Source organism: Cuculus canorus, chromosome 17, assembly GCF_017976375.1.
Source record: "Cuculus canorus isolate bCucCan1 chromosome 17, bCucCan1.pri, whole genome shotgun sequence".
NCBI classification, from domain to species: domain Eukaryota; kingdom Metazoa; phylum Chordata; class Aves; order Cuculiformes; family Cuculidae; genus Cuculus; species Cuculus canorus.
The window spans coordinates 845682-863092 of record NC_071417.1 but is presented as its reverse complement, the minus strand read 5'-3'; the positions used below and the strand labels follow the sequence as shown (position 1 = coordinate 863092).

Genomic DNA, 17411 nt, shown 5'->3' with positions numbered 1-17411 from the left:
TTAAGCTCTGGCACCAATATCTTTAAAAATAATAGACATTTGCGTGCATACAGAATGAGTTAAGAGGCTTGTTTTATAATTTATTGACTATGGCCTATTATATGAGAATTCTTGGCTTATAAAAACCCAGCCTTTAATGACTACTGTAAAAAATAATTGTAATTAGAGTTTAGTCAGCATATGAAACACAGAAATGTTTAAAACGGTAATTTTGCTTTGTAGCCATCCAGGTGGTGTAGAATTTACTGGAGTGCTGCTGTGAAGTAGCATTGTGGGAAACTACTTGTTTCATAGTAAGCAGAATGAAATAGGGAAACAGCAGTTTCTATTGGCCAAATTGGAACTAGGATACTGAGTCAATTTCTGTAATTTATTTTTGGCTTTTTTTCTTCTCTTTTTTTTTTTTTTTTCCTTCCCCCCCCCCCCCCCCCCCAATCCTTGTATTATATAAAACGTGCAGAGCAGTCATTGATTTGTGTCTGAAGTGCAGCCAGCTTCGGGTGGGACACAGAAGCAGTTTAACAGCAGGACTGCTGTGTAGCTTAGGGCAGGAAATAAGGATGCTCTTTCCAGTTGGAACTGCTAGAGGTGTAACCTGCTGGTGAAGCATGCCTTGTGATTTCTCTCTCAGTTGGCTGATTTGACTAGCAAAGGAGAGACTGATAGCAGTTCCAGTGGAAAGAATTACTCATTAAACTGGAGTGAACCAGTGTTGGTACTTTGATGCTGAAGATTAAGGTTCAGTGGCCACTGCCAGTTAGTGGGAGCTGACTGCCGCTGGGTATGTGATGCAGTTGTTGTATCATTATCTGTTTGGGACCATGTTTGTGACGTTAGGCTTGGTGCATCTGCTGTTCCAAATCTGCTGTAGGATCGCTGAATGTTCTACAGCTAGCTTTTCAGGTGGGTTGCTGATCGTTGCCTTATCCTTCACTTGCATCTAGGAGAAGCTGTTTCACAGAAACAGGATTAGTTTTCTAGTACAAGGTAAGTTTCCAGCTCTTATTTACCGTATTCAAACAGGGTGATAAGAATGATTTCACTCAGTTAATATACTGATGTGAATATTAATAACTGTGCTTACGTGACTTACCTGCTCTTTTTCTTTTTTCCAAGTGGTTCAATACTGTAGTTGGGTAGTGGATGAATGGACAGTGGAATATAATGGACCTCTGGTGCTGTGCTGACAGAAATAACAGTCAGTTCCTTAGTAAAAAAAAGCACTGTTGTCTTTGCTGTGTCTGATCTCTTCCTCTGTGTATATTTTATGCAGAAACGCATAAAAAGTCCCAGGTTGGTTTTAAACTTGCAGTATAGAAATGAGAGACAGGCATGAATTCTGCAAATAATCCTTGCAGAGCTATTCTGCCAGTAACCCTGATTCTTCTACAGAGGTGGGAAATCTCTTATTCATTTGTCTTCCAGATACTACCGGTGACAGTTTTGCATAGACTGAAGCTGTTATCAGTAGTGGAAGCCTATAGCTTTACTTTATCTCCAGATCAGGTAATGCTGCCTGAAGTATTGGCTTGCTGCAATCACTTTAAGGAGACAGTGTCTACATTCCTGCTTTTTGTAGATCACAAGTTTGGATCCTCTGGAATGAAAATATCTCATAAATGTGAGAACATTATCATTCACTTAAGTTATCTTACATCCCATTATTTTTAAAGTCTCAAACTTTCCCTCCATAACACTTTAGATGTAATTTTTGAGATGGATTCTCCATGTGTTGACACCTTATTTCCTTCTAGATTCCCTTCAAACATGCATATTCAGAACCTCTTTGGAGGGCCAAGCCTTTGCTTTGTTCTGCTTGTCAGAAGGGCTTGTGATTTTCCTGCATTTCCAGTAGAGCTTGAAATCAGTCATATAGAGATGTTCTACTGAAGCAAGCAGGCATGGGACTCAGAACTAACGTGGCTTTTACTTGTAGCTTGTTCTGTGCATGGTCATAATCTATAGCATTAGTAGCATACTGCTGGCTGCACAGCTTTCTTACAGCAAGTCTGTGTTGTTTTTATGACAAAGCCAGCTGAGTGGCACCAATTCCAATCTGCAATCTTTGCAGATGCACTTACTGTGGCGCTGAGCCTTGCTGCTGCTTCAGAGTGCAGCTGGATCAGAGCTTTAGTGTGGAGTCATAGTTATGGCTGTACAGCTTCTAGGTGGCCTTGAGGGTAGGCAGAGACTGCCCTCCAGGAAACAGCATTGATGTGAGTGCAGAAGGAATTAGCGTAGGGGCTTCATATCTATCTTTGAGTTCTTTAGAATTGATTTCTGTTAATTTCTCGGTAGTGAATGTAGACGTGGCGTTTATGAAAAGACAGTATTTGCAATAAGGTAAAATTCTGAACTTTTGATCGTCATTTCCTGCCAATATCTTTGAATGAAGTACAAGTCCCCGCTTTTTTATTGCTGGCGTCAACCTACAGTTGACTCTGTTCTTCACTCTCCTGATACCACGCATAGAACAGTTGTCAGCCTTCACCATCAGAAGTGCTAGAACCTACTTGTAGATCATTGGAATATTATGCCCATGCTTTAATCATCCTTGAATGTACCCTAGAAATGTAATTGAAATTCTTCACCTTGTCCTGCTGCCTTGGTGTTATGAGGTTTATGCCTATGGCAATTGCGTGGCTTTGTGCTTGCGTGAATCAGGGGGACCGTGTAGTGACTGGACAATAAGTGTGTGATACGTTGAAGGCGTCGTCTGCTGGAGGGTGGTAGGAGTTCCACAATAATATGTTTTTGATTTGAAGGTCTTGAACTCAGAGGATATTCAAGTGGATCTGCTGAAAAGTGGAGGGGGCTTAGAAAGAATAAAATAATCCCTACAAATCTGTGGTCTTTATTTTCCGCATGTGACCATCATTCTCTTTCTTCATGTACCTCGTGATTGGCTGCTGCTGATTGCAGAGTTCTGTCCGTGCACAGCCACCTTCACTGTGTTTCAGATGAAATGTCTGCTCTGATGCTCACATACAAAAATGAGTGATTTCTTCAAACAGAGCAGTGAGTATTGTGTTGTCTACAGATTTGGGTTTAACGGGTAGTGTTTTATTGTTTAATTGGTATGACACTGCTGCCAGTGAAATCTGGTACTTCATCTGGCCCAGCAGTTTCAATGACCCTTATTGATTTTTTTTTTCTTTATTTTTCCCCCTTCCTCTTAACTCAAGGTCTCATTACAGTAAAAGCTGATGTGTGACAAAGAAAATTATAGCAATACATGCTTCTGGGGCTCGCATACCAAGGACATAATTGTTTCTGTGCCTCTTTGAAATAGTTCCCTATCTCCAGCTGTAATGGTACACCAGAGGAACAAATCAAAACCTGGTCAGCTCAGTACCAGAGTTTTTCCTCTTAATCAAAAGAATGTATGCTTACTGCAGAGGCAATTGCTAGCTCCGAGAAAATCCCGTCTCAGAAGCTTTTCCCTGCAGGCATGGTTTTGATGGATGTATGAAGGGAGAACCATTGGCCTTAGGGATGGTAGAGAGAGCTGTGTAGCACAGCGCTCCCGAGGGCTTACAAAGCTGTAGGATATTTAGAAATGTTGGGGAGAGAGAAAGGAAGGGCAGAGGGTGTCTCTTCTGCTGAGAAGCAGGTTATTGAAGCGAGATGCGGGTGCAGTTTGTCTTGTGTTTTCCCTGTCATCTTACTACATTCTGGCTGTTGCCTCTCAGGAGTTTTCCCAGGTTATCTTCTTCCTATGCCCATAAGTCATTAGTAATGACTGATAGAGCATCCTTTCTAGGCTCTGCAGGCTTAGTAGTAATTTAGATCTCTGTACTAACAGGCTAATTGGCTACTTCCTCCTCTTGTCCTTTACGGATGCTGTAGGTGTCTTTGCCTTTTCTCCTTCATGAGTTTTGTAATCCTACAGCCTTAAAGGCAAATGGTTGAAAGGACATAAATACCTTGGCTTAGAAGTGCTGCATATTTTCTTGATTAATTGATCTCTTGCATAGGTTGTAGAACTGGTCTTTTTAACTGAGTCTAGTGACCATTCACAGCTCATGGGATCCCCCTTTGGGTTTCATCAGTTTCCTCTGAGGTAGGTTAAAAACTAATTTCAGCTCCATTTTACATACTGCTATTTCACCTTTCCTAGAGCATCTGAAGCTTGAGGTGCTTCTCAGTTGAGCCCAGCTACCTGAGAACATAACTTTCTGTCTGAAAGAAAATACAATTTTCATAGAAAATTATGTAATTGGAAAAGAATAAATCAGACAAAAAGATGCTGCAGCTAATGTGCACTCAAACAGCAATGCTGTGGAATACCTAACATTGTAAAGTAGTATGAATTGATAATGGAGCTTAATAATGAATATTGTAGAGGGGAGTGTGTATATCTATCGCATCAAGGCTTGCAGCCAGATAAAAACAAGAGTGATACATGTTCAGCCTTAACCTTTCATGCAGTAGGAGGTGAAATCAACAGCAAGAACAAACATTTTTATTTTACATCAAAGTTAAGGGTAATGTTTAATTCATGTTTGGCTCCTTCAGCCTTTAAATTTTCCTGTTTCATTACAATACTTCTTAAACAGACTTAATAGAAACCTCAATTCCCATGACTACCCCTTCAGGGATGTCACAGTGCATCCCAGCTGCAGAGGAAGCTCTGCATGGCATTAATTATGCACTGAAAATACAAAGAAACACTTGACATTTTTCCCATATCCATATTATGTTGTTTTACTGTTTTTTTTTTAAAATTATTATTATCGATTTAAAACCTGGGGTTTGAAAACTTGTTCAGCGCTGCTTTGGGTGCATAGGGTTTGCCCCTTCCCTGGGTAGTGATGGCTGCTCTCCCTGTAGAAAGTTTTGTGCTGTATCTGAAGGACTAATGAGGTCATTGGCAATTACCTCCTTTGCCTCCTTTCCTAGAAGCATCACAAACAGTAACATTTGGTTTGTCCATTGATTGCATTATTATTATATAAGTAAATAAACCGTGATCTTCAACCATTATCATTGCACAGTATGGTCAGACGACTATTTGATTTTGTTGTACACTAAGGAGCAAACTGCATTTGGGGTCTGGTGCGGACACAGAGCTCGCTAGGGTCTTTGCTCTTAATTCTTTCACGAAACAGGAAAGTACCATATTAAAAAAAAAAATTAGCTGCAACAGAAATCAAAGTAGATTTGGTTTCTAACTCCTGCACAGTTGAGCTGGACCTCTAAGGGTGGTATTCTCGTTTTATACATAAGAGAACTGAGGCACAGGAATAAAGGCCATCAGTAGCAGGGCCAGCAATAAAAACTTGCATCATCCGATACAAAGCTTATCCTTCTGTGATTCAGAGGAATTTAGTAGCAAGAAGCTACACTATATTTTTTCTTTCTAGCCTGGAATACTTACAGAAGCAGCAGCAGAATGGAACATTTAAATGTATTTTAAAATTTTATTTCTTGTGTCACAGAACGATTATAAGTAGTCAAAGTTAGGTGTTCCGTAACAAATAAAGAACAAAATGTTTTGAAAAAAATAAGAGGGAACTTGTTAACAATTCCTAGCTCCTTCTGAAGTGCAAGCTTGCTCACACTTGTCGTAAGTCCTGTTCTGAGCAAATCAACAACTCCTAAGTGAGAACCAAAGATTATCTTCATTCTCCTGTGTAGTTGCCAAAGCAGCAGCGTCTTTCGGGGGAGCAATTTGTCTGGGAAGTTGGCAGCCTCCTCTTTGTCTTAGTGTTATAAATCCTAGCCAGTCCAGAGAGAGAGAGGATCCTTTGTTGTCTTTATTAATGCTGGATCTATTTTGAATAGACATCTCTGATCTCTCTGTTGAACCTGATCTCCATCCCTTGCAGCTCCTGGCAGCAGGACCCACCAGGGTGTTGTGCAGTGGCCGGTGTGGAGCAGTATTCCCTCTGGGTGGAACTGCTGTACAGAAATCTGATAAAAGGATGGCAGTGGAAATTCAAGTAGAATGTGTTATTTGTGCATTGTAATTGCCAAAACACTTTAGAAATACATACTGTGCTTTGAGACTTGCAAACAAATTTTATTTAAGTTAATTACATATTGGTGTATCGGTTAGAAGGTACCAGGAAGGACTTCTGCCTGATGGGTTTTATTAGCTGTCACACGCTGCTGTTGCGGTAAGGTAAAGTAATTCGGAATGATCAGCTCAGATTTTATGCAGCCTAGGCATGGAATTAGCGATGCTGAAACTGCTTGTTATCTCATTTCGCTTTTACATATCTGGCTTTCAAATAAAGCTTCGCACCACCACGTGTTGTGCAATGAAAAGCAGGGGGAGCTCTTTCTGTCTTTTGCATTTGAAGAGATCAGTATTTGCACCAGTTCTGAATGAAAATGTTTACAGTCTCCTGTTAAAACTGTAATTAGTAGGATGTTCTAGCTCTTTTCTGTGAAGGTGTATAGCTTTGAGATTATCCCGTGATGAGTAACTCTTGGCTTTGTGGGTGGATGGGGAGGTGGAGTGATGTCGAGGTAAGCCAGTCAGCCTTTGGGAGTGCTTTGTCATGCTCGGTGCTCTGATTCTGCTGGTTGGGAGGAAGAGGAGGTGGTGTGTCTAAGGCAGACCGGTAGGGTGAAAAAGCACATCTGGATTGGTGGCTGTGTGTGAGGAGGCATGCTGGGCTGGGAGGGCAGAGGAAAAGTGACACCAGAATTTCTACACCAAAGTCTGTCTCTTCTTAGTAGTCGCTCTGAAATCTCTAAGCCAAAACCCACTGAAGGGATGAGGGGCCGTCATTTCTGTTGACTTCCAAGGAATTGCTAATGCCCGATTTCTGTCACTGTTTGACCTCCTGAAAATTCAGGGAATAAATCTAAAGGTGTGGGTCCTTTTTGAAGGCTTTGGAAACCAGACTGCGTTTTGTCTTAGAATCACTGAATAATTTATGTTTGAAGGGGCTTTTGGAGGTCAGCTGGTCCAACCCCTGCTCAAAGCAGCATCTTTAAACCTTTTATGACAACCTTGTAAGACTGGGCATATGTGAGTAGTTTGAAGCGTTGTTAGATTTTACTTAGTCATAAACCACAAACTGTAACCCTTTTAGCTTGAGCTGAACAGTGGGAAAAACCCGCCTTCAAATGCTGAGGGCTCACGATGTCCGTGGCTGACATACCCTGTGAGCTTAAATAGCTTTGGTTTGGTTGTGATAATTCATATGGGTGCAAGTCCTGATTTCTGCCATTTCAGATGGGCCAGGCAGGGGGCTTTGGCTTCTGGGTATGGAAGCTTCAGATTGCACACACACACAAAGATAAATAGCAGGTAAAATCGATGCAAACTGGTGTGCTGAAACAATGAGGACTTTTACGTGGCCTGATAACTAATAAGTATTATAGATATTGAGTAGGTCTTTCTTTTACTATTAATTTAAAAATCTTTATGTTGGGGTCATTAGGAACAAAATGTAAAAGGGTGAGAAGTAAAATCACGAAAAATAAAGTAAAAAATAATTTGAATAATGGTAGATTGAAAAGAAAATTAAGGTGTGGTGTTAGTAAAGCTGATACATGCAGAATGCCTGCAGCATGATGAAACTGCCATTGGGAAGATTACTGTGGAGGTACTTTATGCATAACACCCATCTGCATTTACAATTGCAGCTACTGTCTCTGTATTTCTAATCACATCATTAATATGTTTGATCGAAGATATGCAGAGTAATAATTTAGGCTGTATAGGATAAAAAGCTGAATTTTATTAGCTGCTTGTAAGTTTTCTGAAAGCGATAAATTTTGTGTATAGGACATTATGAGGCAACTCTGGTCTGCTGCAGATGAAGGTACAGTAAATCCAGAGTGTCCTTACAATTACATGGAATTAAGAGTGGTATATGTTGGCTATCTGCAACTTGATATTTGCTTGATATCAGTACTATAAATAGTTACAAGCATATCAAATGTTGAGTCCAATTTTTTTTTATACCACTTGGGGCAGCTGGATGAACTAAAGGAATGTACCTGCATTCTTCTACTGGAGAGCTTGCACTGTGACTTTCTAATACTGGCTCAGGATACCGAGTTGGCTAGCAAAGACATTTCTTTATTTGAGCTCTTTATAGATTAGATACAGCTTCAGTGAGTAATGTCTATCTCACGTTTTCCTCATTCATCAAGGTTTATCTGATGTTTTTTCACATGCCAGAGTTTTTGACTGTATGGCCAAGTGAAAGCATGTAAGCTGTCCCATGCAAACTGCTGTGCTAAATCCGGAATTCTTCTGAATGTATAGAATATTTGCGTTTGCATCTCCTGTAGCTGAACCATTCTGTACTGAAGGAAAGCATATAAATAGAATACTTACTACTGATTTCCAGATCTGGAGTGTAGCAGAAGAATTGTATGAAATACAGCTTCCTCTGTCAGCTGTGTAGTCACCCAATTAATTCATTTAGCCACCAAAAGTACCACTCACTTTTTTCTTCTGCCATAGGAGGGAGACTTGATTAGAAATAGCATTTGATTGAAAGAAGCAGTGGTCACAGAACTGCAGAGGTGAATGAGTTCCTTCTTACAGCCTACGGCCACCCTGTGCTAGCTGAAACGCACCAGTTTCAGTGTTTACAAGGTGCTCCGCTCGGCACTGAGAGCACCTGAGGTGCTTAAGTTGGACGTTGGTTTGCCCTTGACCTCTTACATGCAGGGAACAAATATTCTCTTTGAGGGTATTTGTAACTTATGCAAACAGAGAAAAGGAAACTAATGGTGCTTTTATATTTCATCTTTGCTTAGCAGTACTGTCACTTTGTTGTTTACAGGCACAGGTCAGATAGATAGTCCTGTATACACTCATTCAGATTCTATAGCCAGTGGCTAATGGATCTGTTGCCTGTGAATCGGCATGCCAAGATGAGAACAGCTGAATAACTGGAGTCAAGAATAAGGGCTTAGCCCTTGCTTGGGTAATCAATCTCAGACTCAATAGGAGGCATGATAAGGAAATGGCAGGGAAGAGCATCTGAAAAGCTGTGGGATGATTTCTTAGGCATAAACGTAGTTTCATGTCACTTCATTTCCATGTCTCGCTATATCTAATATAAACAATGAAAGATAGAAGAGGACTGGCTTTCTGAGGGTGGAATCCAATATGAATAAATTTAACAGGATTTAAGCTGCAGAGAGCTCTAGTGGAACTTTTATGGGTTACGTCTGACACTTATCCTGTTGTTGCTGGCTGGAAAATAAATGTTTCAGCCTTTTTATTCAGCGGTGCTAGCAAAAAAAAAAAAAAAAAAAGAAAAATACTATTTTAACCTTCTTTCTGACCGTATATAGTTCTTCCTTTATGCTGTTCATGGGTAAGCTAAACACCTTTTGGAATAAATGTAAGGTATATCCCCAGGTGGAGGCAGTAATGGGAGCAGGAGAGAGAATGGAGGAGTAAGCAGTAAAAAGCAGGAGTAAGCAGCTTTATTTAAAAATTACAATCAAGTCGTGCTTACCAGTGTTGCAGTGCTTTATCCTCACATATTTCAAGCTGCCTACTGAGACCCGAGGAATTTTGCATTGAGCACATCAACTTGCTTGTCTGGTGCCTGCGTTATGACAGTGCCTGGAGGCTTCAGTTGGGACTAAGACTGTACTGTGCTTGGCACAGTACAAATGAGGAAAATTAAGTCAGTCCTTTCCCAAGAAACTCACCAGAGAAAAATCTAGCTGTAATGACAGTTGTGGTTAGGTCTCTGTGGATGCATATTAAACTGCAAAAATCAGCTCCTGCTATAGAGAATATGAAGCACGAAATATTCCTATTTCTGTTTCGCCATTGTCTTTCTGTGTATCAGCGTACAATAGAAGACAGCAGAGCAGTTTCCTACAGAATATGCACAGACAGAGCATGCTTGGTTTATTTGTCTTGCTTATTGATGCTGGTTGTACTTGGATTTTTCTTTAACTGGCACACGCATGGTCACAGAGTTGGCTGTGGTGTTTTGCAGGTTTATCTGACCAGGGCAGAAGGGCAGGCCCCTCTGTATTTTCTCTTCTGTCTCTCACATCCTCAGCATTTGCTGTGAGAGGGCTTTGCAGTGGGAACATTTTCTGACTGCAGGACTCCATCATTTCAGGCATTTTTTCAAAGTAATTCCTCTTTATATTTGGCTCTGAAATCCCCCTGGGTGCCTGCTCAGCAATGCTTTAACTTCTGAATATTGAAACCAGCAGGTACGGTGAGAATGGAATATTTTAAACAGCAGAAGAGATGCTTGGTGTAGCGGATTATATCTGGCTCTCCACCCATTGCACTGGAGAGAAAAGCCCTTTGAGAGTCACATGGGGTAGAGCTGTTTGTGGAGAGGTGTCGAGGATTTCCAGGGTACACGAACGCTCTGAAACAGGAGAGATGTGCCAGGTGCTGAGAAAAGAGGAAACACAAAGACATCTCTGCATCGGTAACTGCTTTTAAGACAAGATGGATGTAATTCTAAATCAAAAACTGTTGCTTGGCAAGGGTGTAAGATGAGAGACATTTATCCAAAGGTAGACATTTATGGGTAAAGCATCTTATTTGAGTGCCTGTCAACTGTACAATGTGTAGATCATTATGGTAAATGTTCATCCTTTTCGATTAAGTTGTTTGCTGTGATACGCTCGGACTTCGTTATGTTCAAAGGTTTTTGTAACATGTGACTTTCGGGGAGAAAGAAAAAGGCAGCAGAAGCTCTATGAGCATATAAAATAGGTTTGGGTAGGTCAAAGCAGGAGAAAGAAGGGTGGTTCTGGGCTAAAACACGATAGCCTCTTGTCAGGTCCCTGAAGTAATGCTTTACTGGTGAGCAGGCGTGTGTAGAAGTGTACGGGCAAAAAGAAACAGGTCGTGGTCCGGAAGTCAGATTCTGGAGCAAAGTGTTTTTCTTTGTCTCACATGGGAGAAATGGCTGAGGAGCCACTATTCTGTGAAGTCAAAAGAGGTTGCCTTTGACATAGGGTCTCTGAGAGCAACAGCACAGACCCGACAGAGAAAATAACAGGGGCCTATTTTATAATGAGTCTCTTTCTTTTTCTTCGGAGGGCTTTTGAAATAGAAAACCTCCTTGAGCACAGCAAAAGCAAATTCCACCTAGCTGTGTTCCTGATACTCTTCTTCTGGAATGCCCTTCTGTGTTTTCTAACAAATAGGGAAAGAAATGCTAATTCCACCAGCAGGATTGTTTCCTTGCTATGCTTCATTTCTTTGCGTATTTATTTCACTCTGAATCTTAAAAGAGCTTTCTGGTGTTCATCTTGGTGGCCTCTCGTTGCTTTATTTGCTTTTGAATTGATTTGCAAGCTTTCACTCTCTTCCTTTCTGCGTGGAGATCCATGGGGATAAAGGGATTGTCTCCCCCTCTCTATCCTCTGCTGCCTTGCCTTCCTCTCCTTCCTCTCCAAAGCATGTTTCATGCAACATTGATCTCATCAGCTGTGTTTTTTAATACTCCAAATGGAAGAGTTCTGTAATGGGAGTTGGGAAGCAATACTGTAATACAGTTGGCCTGTATGACTAATCAGTTAGATAAAGAATTGCGGCTGCGGAATAGCAGAGCCTTCATGCTTGATTGATGATAACAGCAGCCAGCTGACTTATTACCCTTCCTGCCAGCATCCCCCACACTGTTCAAGAGGATCACCAGCATTGTACAGTAGATTTGTCCTAGCAAGCATAATGCCTGGGTTTGTAGTGCGTGACATCAAAACCAAAAGAAAAGCAGGTCAGAATGGATGATGCCCTGAATATATGCAGAAAAGCAGGAGCGAAAGGGTCTGGACTTAATGCTTGTCCCTTACCTGCGTACTTCCTACCAACAGGTGGGTTAGTCTCTGTGCTTAGCACAGTATAAAGAATGTCTCTTATTCCTCATGGCCTTTACCGTGGAGCTTGTTTTCCTTTGGCTCATCTCCCAGGCCATTGGCAGGGCTGGTTTCCTTGGCCAGTAGGAGTTATTCTCTTTGAGTCAGGCCTTATGGAACTGGGATTACTTATAAGCATAGAGTGTATGGAGTGAAATAAAACCTTTTATGGAACCCATAAGAAAGGAAGAAAAGATACACTCATTTAATATAGAAGTATCTTAATTTCTTTTGTCTTAGAAGCTGTAAATGGCTCTCAGAAACTCTGATTGCTGAGGGTTTGAGGTTTTTGTGTGTTGGGTGATGTGAATTTGCTGCACTATCCACAAACCCCTCAATCATACTGTTACATCAAAGCAGCAAAGAAGAATGGGTTGAGGTGGGAGAACTTTCTGTTGCACAGAGAAAGAGATTTTCCGGTATGAAATCGGAATGTGTTTATGAATCTCAGGAGAGTGATTCCACTCTCCTGTTTTATAGGAGAGTAAGGAGCCAGGAATATGGATGTTTCCAACGTATACACATAGTAATACATTTTATGGACACAGTGCACTTATCAGGTGTCGGGTGTTAGCAGATGGATTGCATTCTGTGTCACTGCAGAAAGTTGCCTGTATTTTTTTTCTTTTTAAATATCATGACCACTGTTCTCTTTGCACCTACTAAAACAGAAGCAAAAGACATCTAAAATAATATCTGTCAATTGGATACTTGATTTAGACTGATAGGTGGTGTTTGGAGCAGAACTCCATTGAGTGTATAAACTAATATTTAAGATGTTTCCTGTAACTTCAGTGGCTGGATTGAGATATGTACTCTCACTAATTATGTGTATAAATAAACTGCCTAAAATGTGAACAGCTGGTGATGCTTTCTGTCCAGGATTTGAGCTTTGTGTTTGACATAGTATCTAATAAAATATTAGTAAGCTACAGTACAGATTTTGATTTAAGGTTAAATGCTGAAAATTCATTGTGAAGTTGTTAACAGCAGGGTGCTCTTTTGTGAAGAACTAAATTAGAAGCTTTTGAAACTTTTAGTACTGACAGATTAAATGACCTCGGCAAATGATGAAGTTTTTGTTCTATCACTGATTCATCAATAGTTGTTCTCCCTCTCTGGGTCCATTATTCATGACCAAAAGATTTCAGTATAAAAGAGAACTACAGTCTTTGCAATTAGCCTTCTCTTCCTGCTTGCTTCATTCCTTGTTGCCACAATCTAAGCCACAGAAATACAATTACAATATTGAATGTCTGGAATTTATGAGACCATTTAGTTTTGGGAAGTGAATTTGTTGTTTGTGATGTAGGGACCTGCCTGGGTGGCTGAAAGCTGTGGCGTGAGTGATGGACAGCCCCAGGAACTTTGCTAATGGGAGGATTGCCGGTTGTGCGGCACCGCGTGTTGCCTGACCATGGTTACTCATTGTTAACGGGTTTGCCTTCTGATCTGTGTGCCACAGGAACTTAACATCTAGCGTAGCACAGAAATGAAAATGGGGCACTGTGTGTTACCCGGCAGCTGAATCTAACAACCATTTTGACGCTGTCATAAAACTGCAAACTCTTGCGTACCTTAAAATAGACCAGACTGCATCTCTTAAGCTATTATGTTAATGTTCTATATTTATGTATGTGCGTTACCTAAAGGATGAAAAGTTCTCAACTGGATAATAAAGAGTCTACAATATGTGCTCTGAAATGCATCTGCAGCTTCTATTTATAAGTGAGATTTGAACTGATGAACTTGCCTTATGCCGCACCTCCCAAACAGATGCCAGAGACAGGCAGTTAGTCCAGTTATAGAGATATCATAAATCTGGTACAGCTTACGATGCTGTGTGTTTGGTGTTCATCTCAGTCAGCAGTACGCAATGGCATGGCATGGGGGAATAAAATCCTGGATTTAATGCCTGGATGGAAGCAAGGGATGTTCTGGATAGATGACCGCTATGAAGATGGCATTTTGAGACATTTTGTCCAATGAAAGCAATTACACAATCTACTTAATAATAATTTTTTGTATTTTTCAGGCCAGGCATTTCTTATAGACAGCTCTGAATGACAAATTAATTTTACTTTAGTCTTTTGTGATTGTTTTGGTCTCCTGGGGCTATAAATCAAAACAATGATGTTTAGCTTGTTTAAAATTCAATCGTGCCCAAGCTTTTGGCTCTGATGAGCATTGTAGCTGTTGAGCTCTGCACCAGTGGGGAACAGATGAGGCAAGAAACATTTTGTGATTTTCATTTTTCCTTGGGGAAAATCAGCTGGGGAAAGGACTGTAATTGTCCAGTGCTGTGGTGAAATGGATGGGTGGTCCAGAACCTGAAAATGCTACTGACTTAGATCTGATGCTCTGTGGAAAGTAGAGGGAGGGAAAAAAAGAACAAGAACAGTGCTGGTTGCAGAAAGCAATAACACTTCCAAACCTCATAATAAAGCATTATTGTGTGTCACCAGTGATGCGTGCAGTGTGTTGAGTGAACGGTGTTCCAGCATCCACCAGGAATCGGCTCTTGTCCTGCTGATGTCAGAGCAAGACATCCCTCTGTAGGAGTGGATGTATTTCCCAGCTGTGGTCACATGCTGTAATTCCACAGGGGGAAATGTGCCAACATGGGCAGTGTCCTTGCGTAAATGCAGAAAGGATGCAGGAGAGGGGAAATAAAGAGGGACCATAGTACACTTGAGATTGTGTAACATCTTGTACAGAACTGTGGTAGGTAGAAGTCATGCCAATTTAGGGTTCCTGTACCTGAAGGAAGACAACAGCCTTAAAATATTGCACTGCAGTTCAAACAATATGGTAATAGATGCATTTTTCTGTTAACTCATAGTGTGTTGTTTATATTTTGCCCGTTTTCCTTATACTTGCACTTGGAGAGGTCTTTAAAAAAATCTTTGCTTGGATCTCTTTGCTTAGGTCTCTGCTTTGATCTTCAGAGAAATCTTAGAAACCACAAAGCCGCTCCTTCCTGGTTAGTCCAACACAGATTCTTCTGCTGGGGTCTTACTGCCTGACTCAAGCAAAGGGATTGGCTCTGGGTGTTAATGCTTCATTATCAGATTAGAGCAGACTTGCATCATTTCTGCCACTGAAAGGCACTTTATCCAGCAGTATGATCAAAAGGAGACACAAATGCATCTGTCCTTCGCCTGAGGACTTTCAGTCCTTTATTTCTTCTGGGAGGTGCCTTCATGTTTTCATCCCAAAGTCCAGTATTTCACAGGCCAGGTTGATCTCTGCCTTAGATGTTTTTCAGCAGTGACGGGACATCTACTTTTAATATGAGGTAGCCCTTATTTACCTGTACCAATGTGTCTTTTCTTAGCAGCTGTCTGCTTCTGTTCCATAATCACAACATGTTTTTGGCATTTAGAGTTCAATCTAGTCTGGACTTGATGAGATTCACACATCTGTAAGATTGTAAGATTCACACAACATATGTAATTTGTTAATGATTCAAAACTTGCCTTTCCAAATACATTTTTAATTTTTACTCAGTGTTAGCATCTCTGTAAACATTCTCTTGGAAAAAATGTTTGCCTGAATACTTAAGGAAGTGGAAATAGCATGAAAACTACTGAGAACAACTAAATTGCATAGAGTCCAATAAAATATTTTGAGGCCATTAGTCTAAATCTGCTGTAATTATAAGGTTAGAAAGCGCAACTCAAGTTCTGCTGACACTCGTATGTTCATTCTCAAAGGAGGGTAGTTTCAAAGCAGCTCTCCCCAGATTCACTGAGCTGCTCAGTGGAACCTACTTCAAGGCACTAATCGATGAAACCTCTGCTGTTTAATATTAAAAAGAATCCCTTCTGTCCTATCCCGCTTTTGCTTTTCTGTCTGCTCATGAGTGGCAGAATTTCGCAGAGAAAGAGAATAGCATGAATTTTATGGAGCTAGCCCTTCAATCGGGCTAAGTGGATTCTGTGTTAAGGAATGGAAGTTCTTAATCTGCTCCTTCACTGGTGTGGGGCTATGAACCCTGTGGAGTAATGCCCATCGTTAAATAAAAATATTAAAAACCAGAGGTGGTTTTATATGCTGTTTTTTTTTTTTTTTCGTCTGTCTCAGTCCTCCAGTGGACAGTTTGATGACCAAGACTAGCAGCTCCTAGCTGTCCCGGGACTTTCCCATATGTACTCTAAGGCCAGACTGGTTTGAAAATGCCAAGTTACTTGGAACGTACGTGTTCAGTCTGTTTTCTGCAGCATTAACAACAGTTCATTGTACTTGAATATTTAATAGAAAAGTAGTAGAAATCCTCTAATAATGTGCATGGACTGGTTTTCCTTCATCCAGGCAAGCCCCAGCCATCCCAGATTATCGCTTGTCTCTGCTGGGAGAGGGAAGGTATTGTGTCCCACTGCTCTCCTGCTGCTGCCAGGCGCTGCTGCTTGACTCCAGAGCTGGAGCAGTTTTGGGTGCTGGCCCAGAGGATGGCCTACCGCTTCTCCAGTTTCTAAGGCTGATGTCCCCTGTGGCAGCTTGCCCAAAAAATGCTCAGTGACCGTCATGAAAGTGAAGCCTTAAGGTTAGCTGGAAGGGTTTTTAATCTTGATCTTACACTATCTCAGCAGGGTTCCTGGCAGATCTAATTTCATTTGTGTTGTTTGGCATTAATGGCTTGACAGGTACAGGGATATTAATAAATAATTCTTAATTATAAGGTGTATTGAATTGCTAAAAGAGAAGATAATATCTCTTCATGACAATATTGTGCAAAACACAGCTAGCCTACCAAATGAAAAGGGATAAAATAATAATTTGCACAGTCAGATGTTTTGAAGCCACAGAGGCAGGTAACAAGATTTGAACATCGTTGATTCATCTGTGAGCGGAACCAGAGTACAGGCAGTGAGATCAGCAAAATCTCCTGCTGGTGTGGCAGGTAAATCTCTCAAGTAAACAATCCAAACATGGGAAATTCTGCTTTAGGCATTTGTTGTCTGTATCTTGAGCAGTAGCTTATTCTCTACTGGACAGTTCTAGTAGTTAAATAGTATTTGAGGGTTTTGTATCTTTAAAGTGCTGTTTATCAAACAAGATTTTGCAAGGACTGTTGTGTTAAATTTCTGAATTATGGCAATTTTAGAGAATAGGCAGAAACAACAAGCAAAGTTTTAAATGGCGGGCAAAAAATGGAACAGAAGCTCGTAGCCTTCAAACATTTACCTGCTTGGACTGCCTAAGATTCACATATATTACATGTATTGAAAAAGACAGGTGATTTAATGCGCAAAAATGACAGTATGATGTTGTTATTTTTTTTTTTCTTTAGATCTCCTTTCAGTCATTTTGCTTTTAAAAATAAATATGATGATTTAACATTGTTATTGAATGCCCCAAAAAGCACTAGGTAAAATTCTATGGAGTTTTTTGTTGGGTTTGGGGGAATTTTTTTGTAGCACTTCTGATGGCTAGCCATGGACCAGTACTGCATTGAGCTTTTAGAGACGGATTTAAAACCCACTGCTTGATATTTTCTAGTTACTATGAAGGCCAGGGGTTGAGATCAAACTGAATCTTTCTGTGTCAGCTTAATTAAACTTGGTTCTTTGGTGTTTACA

General features: G+C 40.7%; 1 protein-coding gene across 11 annotated transcripts in view; it reads left to right on the top strand.

Annotated features, from left to right (window-relative positions):
• ARVCF (ARVCF delta catenin family member) overlaps nucleotides 1-17411 on the top strand; it is a 271201-nt gene that overhangs the window by 58227 nt on the left and 195563 nt on the right. The gene's annotated exons all lie outside the window — the stretch shown is intronic.